Raw genomic sequence first — 9,125 nt, 5'->3', positions numbered from 1 at the left:
TGGGCCAGTCAGCCACGTAATGATACAGAGCGTACATCTGCCAATTTTGACTCAGTTGGTGTTTTTTTTGAAAAGATGGACTATCTTATGTATAATGTATACATTTATTTTCATTAAATTTTCTAGTCTTTTGAACCAGCATCGCTTAAAGGACTGTCTAATCACCCTGTTGTTTTTGTCGCATGACGCATGCTTACCACTTACCCACAAATGATAATTTTTACCATCTGCTTATATGAAGTAATTGTTTTATAATATCTATTACTAAGGGCTAACGTCTCTTTTTTTGTGGAGCAGATTTAAAGCTAATTCCACCACACCGTTTTGTTGCGGCTTAGTGGTTACACGTGTGACAGATTTTCATCCGATACGCCATTCAAGTTTCTTCAAGATGTTTCCCTCACACAAATTAAGCACACACACATATTAAAATTCAGAGGTAAATTTGCAATCTTGGAATTGGTATGGAAATTAAAAAAAAAATTGTTAAAGAATATATAAAAGAAGTATAGAACGCGCCTTACGTCGTCAAAACGCTGCTAAGTGCCGACCATATAACGTTTTATATCTTTAGTACCCTTAGATACTTATGAATCATTCCTTAAACTGGCAACGCTCCTGCAAGTCCTCCGGTATTACATGTGTCCATATGCAGTGCAGTTTTCTTAAAAAAAATGTAATAAAAAAATACAAAGCTTCGCATTACACACTATCGAATAATTAATATACTGAAAATCGGGTGTGACGTATAACTTCTCTAATGACCATTCTGCCCAAGTGTTATTTTCTAAGTTTAGTTAGTGGCAAATCGAAAACTTCTAATAATTAAAGAACTTGATAAAAAAAAAATTATATTTACAATATATTGCCACTGCAAGGAGTATAAACAACTTCTTGAATGAATACACTGACTGCTCTACACATTATATCCTTAGTGTTTAGCGCTCATATATGATGATGCCAAAAAACATATATTAGGTCCTTGCATATGACATTGGCGTTTTGTACAGGAGGAATATAAAGTTAATTTTTTTTTTATAAAATATATTTAATTAATCAAAGTATGCACCGTTGTTACCTATGCACTTTTGCCATCTCATTGATCCCTTTACTAAAAAAACCATTGGGGCGAGAATCAATAAACTATTTGTAGACGGTTTTGGACTGCCGCATCAGAGTTGAATTTTTTTTCCTTGTAAGAATTTGTCCAAATTCCGGAAAAAATGGTAATCTGTTGGGGCAAGGTCCAGGGAGTATGGTGGATATCGCAGACATTCCAATTGTAATAATAATAATTGTAATAAATGTAGCTCATCTAACTTAGTGGTTGTTTGTTGTGCAGTGTGTGGTCTTGCGTTGTCACAAAGCAGAAAAAAAGCCTAGAGCGATTGACCAATCTCGGTTGCTTAGCAGCTAGTTCTTTCTTCATGGTTTACAGTTGCTGATAATAAATATCTGCCGTAATCGTTGGGCCAGATTTCAGAAAGTTGTAGTGAACGACACCGGCGCTAGTCCACCAAACACTCACAAGTAACTTTTTCATTTAGGGCAGGATTCGGCCGGGTCTCCAGGGTTCAGCCATTGCGACGAGCACTTCCGATTATCGTACAGTATCCACTTTTCATCACAAGTAATGATTCGATTTAAAATCCCTTCATTATTGTGTCGGTTGAGCAAAGTAACACAGCAGTCGACGCTTGTTTGCAAGTTCGATTCACTCAATTCATGAGGTACCCATCGTTCAAGTTTTTTTTGCTTTCCGGATTTGCTTCAAGTGGAATAATACAGTTTTATCACTTACCCCGAAGCCTGCAGCTATCACTGAACTACTTTGTGATGGATCCGCTTCCACAATAGCCTTTAATTCTTTACAGGGTTGGTTCTGAAGGTCGAAATTTCCAGAACGAAAACGTTGAAACCAAAAACGTACTGTGCTTTCTTTTGCGACACCAGCGCCGTACACATCATTAATCCTTCCAGCTGTTTTTGCAGCACTGGTGCCACGGTAGAACTCGTACTCGTAAATATACTGATATTTCGTGTTTTCCATTGTGCGGTAATAAGCGACACCAAAGAAAAAAATAATGAAAAAACAAATGAATGACTGTTTTTAAAACTCAAATGTACCAGCTAAATTAATTTATAAATTTGAGTTTGGAATTCTTAACCGAAGAAGAGATATTTCAGATCAAAGTGGTCAGTACGACAAAACGGTAATTTCTAATATGTAACGACCTAATATTTAATTTTTTCAAAAATCAAAAATGATTTTCGTTTAAAATTATATTTATATTTTTAAGAGAGGATTCAAAACTGTTATGAAAATTACACTAGGACTTAATGTATAAAAAAATTGACTGAAGTTTTTTTAAAGATTAATAAGTAAAGGACTTACCCTAGTAATCCTAAGTTATTAGAAACAATGCAGCGAAGCGCGAACGGGAATGACTAGAGTGGGGTTCCGTGCTTTATTCATATTTGTTCTTTTTTTCAATATTTATAATGAAAAAGGGACACGCGCTGCTCATATTAAAAAGCATTTTGGGAAATTTCAGCCCCCTAATATAACATGTAATGTATAACACTTTAAAAATTTCTCTAGAGATTTAAATTAAAATGCTAAGCAATACACTTCAAGCAAGCGGTATTTATAAAAAAAAAAACGTTTATAATATTGAAATTTAATAAAATACTATAAGTTCATGAAATATAAATTATGAAGAATAAAATATTTTGTAAATCACGCCAAGATTACTATAAAGTAAATATAGCCTATAAATGTATGGGTAATTTTCCTTTTGAGGAAATGTTTTGGAGCTCATATCACATGCAGATATCGTCACAATGTTTTTCTTCACCGTCGAGCACTAATTCAAATGAAGTACAACAAAATTAATTATTTTCTGTCCTAGTTTCAAGACGCATCTTCGGTTAAGATTGACGGTTCTTAAAGCTTATAAATTATTTTATTTTTATTCAAATTATTTTTATTAATAATTATAGATTGCTAATATAATTTATATAAACCAATTCAGACGTTTAACCTAAAAAACAATATACAATAATTAGTAATGGTTAGGCAATTTTACTTAAACGTGCAAATTGAATAATATTATTTTATCATTTAACTTCTCGAAGCCATTATATATACCCAAAAAACTTCACTAAAACCACTTACTTAGATTACAAGCTAAAATATGCTTCTGCCGTAAACATAAACTTTTCGGCACCCACTAAGTATTCTGTTAAGAGGTTTTTAAATTTATTCACCCTTCGATTCGAAGTTTCTCTCAAGTTAAAGGAAATTCGAGCGATTAAATCGACCGAATGCAGAAAGTTAAGGGTTTAATTTGCATAGAGATAGAACCGGCGTGTGTTGTATTGTCTAGAACAAATAGACTGCGAATAGAACTCCGAAGATAAGTTATCATTTTAATTAATTACTGATAGTCAAGACTTAAAAGTAAAAAAAAAAAAAAATTAGAAAAAATAATCACTAGTACTTCGAATTTATTAAATATATTTATATGAATTGTGAGCCTGATGACCTGATTTATCGGGTCTATTTTTTAGACGCTAGTCTCCGTATACATGGTACTGTACGTAGCGAACAAGACTTTCTCTTGTATTATATGGAGACAATAAATAAATTCATTCTTTATCGTAGCACCACTAAATGTGAAACATAAAAAAGGTAAAGGAATTTCACAACAATAATAAATAAATTAGCTTCTGTGTTATTGTATTCAGAATAATTTAATGAACAAATATAACATTGTTAAAACTCGTATTGAGCCGAGAAGGTCAGTGGTAAAAACGTGTGAATCTTAAACGATGATCGTGGGTGCAAACCCGGGCAAGTACCACTGAATTTTCATGTGCTGAATTTTCTTGTGATTATAATTCATCTCGTGCCTTACGGTGAAAGAAAACATCGTGAGGAAACCTGCATGTGTCTTATTTCACTAAAATTCTGCCACATGTGTATTCCACCAACCAGCATTGGAGCAGCGTGGTGGAATAAGCTCCAAACCTTCTCCTCAAAAAGAGGAGAGGAGGCCTTTATCCCAGCAGTGGGACATTCACAGGCTATTACGGTAAAACTCGTATAGCAATAGATACTTAGAAATGCTTTAATTTTGTTAGTAAAGCTATTTAATACTGCAGTAATTGTGCAGATAAATTAGAATAGTAAAAATATTTTTATTTGTAATCAATCGCGTCTCATATATAAAATATAGCAAAACACCTTTTCAAATGATAATTTTATTCTACGCCTTACTAAATTATTAATTTATGATGATGAGATATGTTCCATGTGCGTGAAGTTAAACTGGCTCACTTTTTAAACCGGGATAAAACAATACGTAAGTAAGTAAGTATTGCTGCAGTAGAATATCTGATGATGAGTGGATGAGTTGGTTATACCTACCCAGATAGGCTTGCACAAAGTCCTACCACTTTTTTTTAATATAAGTAAAGTAATAATAATGACTCCAGACCGATTTCGGCCACGGCGACCAATCTTAAGAGAGATTAGCCAACTGCGCAGGAGATATTATAAGTGCACATGCGTGTGCGCAAACACAGGTACACTCTCTCTTCCCTCACTCTCAAAGTGAAAAGTGGAAAGTGAAAAGAGTTCAGTCGCAGGACCAACGGCTTTACGTGCTTTCCGAGGCACGGGAGTGTACACACTTCCAACTAAATAAATAAAGGAAAGTAAGTAAATAAGTAAAGTACACTACTACACGATACTATTAATATAGTATCAATCATAACTAATAAACATTTATTTTCGATGTTCTAAGTTTTGATATATACATGAGATACGAACCAAAGTATATGAAAGTAAAGTTAAATTTTCAGTCACTTCGCATTACCATCGCCTCGCTGTTCTGATGTGAACTCATAAATCAGCCAAAATGTACTCAGCGAGAACGAGTGTGTTAAAAGCGCGATTTGTTATCTTTTGTTGTACGCCGCAACTCAAGCACCGGTTTGTCTTTGAAATGTTCTCATAAATCAGATTCAATTCAATAAAGGTGGATTATTTGCGATTATAATAACGGTATAATGGCCAAAATAGAATATAAAAAAATGTAACAATTACTTAGAATAGTTAAGATTATATATTTTATATTTTTTTAAACTATTAAAACTATTATAAACCTTTTTGTTACTGCTAGTCCTTTCAGCTAAGCGGTTTTCTTGCGACTTTCACATCACTAGGATTCCTTCTATATCGTTGAGCTCTTGAGACTGCACATCTATGGCTTTTCGAATAATATAAGTACACATATTTCCCCTTCATAATAAAAAAAATGCAAACATTTACAACGTTTACGTATTGAATATGATAAGGAAAATTAAAATCTGAAATCAAAACGAAAAGGGCTGTTTCATTATGGAATATTAACTTAATATTTACGATGTGCCTAATAAGGACACTTGAAATACATCACGGTGAAATATTAAAGTAAAAATCCTGTACCTCAAGTCAGTGTAAACCACAGGTTCTTTATAAGACAAGTTGAAGAGCTCGTGTACTAAGCGCTCTCCAATTAGGTGCGGCCCTTGCGCCGTGCTCACTAGGGAAAGTGTTTTCAAATGTGCCGTCTTCTAAAGGGTTGGGAGTGATGAACTTGGATTTTGCGATCTCATGACGGTATGTTACAACTATGTTTTTGTTTTGTACCCACGAAGTTTTCTTTTTTTTTAAACTATCAAATCTCAAGGTGTTCTTTAGTGTAACTTTCTTTTATTTTTTGTCTGTATATTTTTATTTATGTTATGACAGTATGGAGAAAGAACACTCGCTATCTATCCAGGAAGAGAAAATATTTTAATGTTTGTGTTTTTAACAGTTTGTGAATGTTAACGATTTCACATTAATTTGATAGTTTTACTACTTTATTGAGAATAATTGTCTGTACTTTTATAATAATCTTAGTACAGTCATTTTTATAATATATAAAATTAAAATAAAAAAAACAAAATACGCATTAAAAATTTATAGAAAAAAACAATCTTATGAATCTTCTAATAACCAGATTTCAGAGAGCTGGATAATACTCTACCGTATTATAAACTCTTAAATTAAAGATATTAAAATGAAAAAAAAATTGCCCTTAAATTTGAATAGATGAAAACATTTTATAAATACTCGTATATTTAATAAATCATTGACCGCGACGAAATTCGGTCAGTATATCATTAGCTAGAAAAGTGAGCACAAAAGAATTTCCTTACATATTTTATTTCCCTCATTATACAGATCACTGCTCTTCATGGCTTTATCCATACAGAACACAATGTGCCATCATCTTCTAAGCAATACTAACCTTTATATCAAAAGGCTTATGAAACACATTTGAATAGACATATACAGATCGAATGTACAGGTTGTCGGTTGTACCACATCTTTGATCTAACATTCTTCGACGGGAAATCCTGTTCAGGACCAAAGGGAACTTGTATTGGAGTTTTCTAAATTACGAAGCAGTTCACAATCAAGTTGAATAGAATTCGAGGTAAAACAAGTGACGTCTTTAATTAGTTGAAATGTTAAAAACTAATCTATGGCTGGAGGAGTATGGAACTCATAGAAAAATTAATCAATAAGGATAAATTGGAAATGAAACTTATCCAACGCTAATTGACAAAGTTTTAGTAAAAGTTATATAAAATTTTAATTAGCGACTTTGTATTTAATGCGTTAACTAATATGAGAATTGAGAATAAAATTAATTAGTTTTTATGTCTATTGTTTATTCATATTTAGGTATTCGATAATAATCTTTACAATCGTGGCTCTAGCGAATAACTTATAAAGCCGCAGATATCAAAGTTCTAGAATCGCTCAGGACAGTAAAAATATATTGTGTTTTCCTTTCAAGAATTCTTAGTAACATCCGGAGTCTGGAGGTTGGCAGTGTGTTCACCCCCTACCTCGAAAAGAACGTAAAGCCGTTGTATAATATTATAGAAGTATAGTAAAAACTTTGATTGAAAACGGCCCCATTGAAAATGGTAGCCGTAGCTGAAATCGATCAGGACGACATCATCATGATGTACTCATATACGCTAACGTTTTTAATAAAAGAAAAGTAGTATATATATTTAATATTTAGATTCTTTCGTATTTTTTTTTAAAGCCGAGATGGCCCAGTGGTAAGAACGCGTGAATCTTAACCGATGATCGTGGGTTCAAACCCGGGCAAGCACCACTGAATTTTCATGTGCTTAATTTGTGATTATAATTCATCTCGTGCTTTACGGTGAAGGAAAACATGGTGAGGAAACCTGTGTCTAATTTCACTGAAATTCTGCCACATGTGTATTCCACCAACCCGCATTGGAGCAGCGTGGTGGAATAAGCTCCAAACCTTCTCCTCAAAAAGAGGAGAGGAGGCCTTTAGCCCAGCAGTGGGACATTCACAGGCTGTTACGGTATGCATCGATCAAACGATTGAGTTGAAACTTTGTACAATTGGTATTGGCACTTGCTTATAGCTTAAGTTTTTACGGCACGGTACCATTGACTAGCGGTTAGTCGTAAGAATATTATTTAATCATTTTCGAATTTTTCCAATCAAAATCTATTTTCAATATCTAACTTATTAGATCCGGTTCTTCGACCGATGAAAGAAACTCACTGGAATTATATTGTTTTATTAAAAATATTGGATTATATTTATTATTATTTGAAATGTGCTGGAGTCTATCATTTAATTTCCAAGGCATTCTATGGTCTTTAAAAAATTTTATAATAACTTTTAACATACAAACGTTCCACAAATTTTTTTGTTAACCTGATCCAATACAAGCGTATACATTGCTTCACAATATAATTACTAACCCTGTGTCGGGTAACACATAAAAGAGAAATAATAAATAAGTATTATTTCTCTTTTATTAATAAAATATTTATGTTTTCACGAACATATATCACATTATCTAATATACATTATGAAACGATTTATTATGAAATCAGTCTATTCATACTAAAATGATTTAATTCCGCTTTTCGCATTCGGAATGGGCACAAATTCGGAACACGCGTTACACCCTCATGTTTGTTAAGGGATTTCTTTAATAGAACGGAAAGGAAACTCGTGAAACAGAAAAGTGGTTCAAGTTAAACGTTTTAAGCAGTCCAGTATGTCGAGTCAATCGTTGTCATTTTTTGAATTCAAGTTTTCCATATAGTATTTAGTTTAAACTTATAGCTTATAGTTTTCTGAATGGTATATAATGTAGTTTAAGCGATCGTTTTTTTTTACTTTTAATTTGACAACACTTACTATTATTTTACATAACTTCTCTCACCAAAGGTTATCTGTAAGATCCGCCATTGAAGACCATTATTTTATTCTTTGTCATCTATTCTTTACATTTCTATATTTCTTCTATATGACGGCGCGTTGATAATTTCAGTGGGAGATTAAGTAGTAATCATAGTTTGCTCCTTTTTAATGGTCTGATAATTATTGTGTTTTTTTGTTATAACCAATTGCTTATGACAGTTAGTTATTTGTGATAGAATAATTATTTTAAGAGTGGGTAATCCCGAATAGGGTAGTGTGTCGTCAAACGTGCTAACAGCTGATCATTCACTTGTCACCGTCACACGAGACAGACACTTTCTAACCTATTGGCTCTCAATCCAAGTTAATCAACCTTACCGTATTTTATTTTGTGTAATTGTACTGTGAAATTAAATAACAGTGTACTGAACAATTAAAATGTGTTTTTATTTCGGATATTCCGCCATTATCGCGCCCATCATGGAGGATAACAGCCAAGATCATTTTAAGGGTCCTTCTGAAGTTCCGACAAATTTATGTGTAAAATACAATATTTACGGTGATTTAATACCTGTGGTGCGGCTTCTTTCTGGTTGCCATTAGCAAGTTAATTTATTGGCAAGATAGTATTCGTTAATTATGTATAGACATTTAATACAAAAAAAAAAATTCTAAAGCCACTAAGACACTTCATCACCTTTTATATATCAAAGCCGCAGTCGAATGACTATGATAATTATAATACAAAAACAGTATTTGTGAGAAGGACTAATCGCTTGTAACGTAGCCCACATCTCAATACAGAGTAATGTCGGA

The sequence above is a fragment of the Nymphalis io genome, chromosome 5, assembly GCF_905147045.1.
Source record: "Nymphalis io chromosome 5, ilAglIoxx1.1, whole genome shotgun sequence".
NCBI lineage: Eukaryota > Metazoa > Arthropoda > Insecta > Lepidoptera > Nymphalidae > Nymphalis > Nymphalis io.
The sequence above is the reverse complement of the archived record's forward strand: the minus strand, read 5'-3'. Positions refer to the sequence as shown.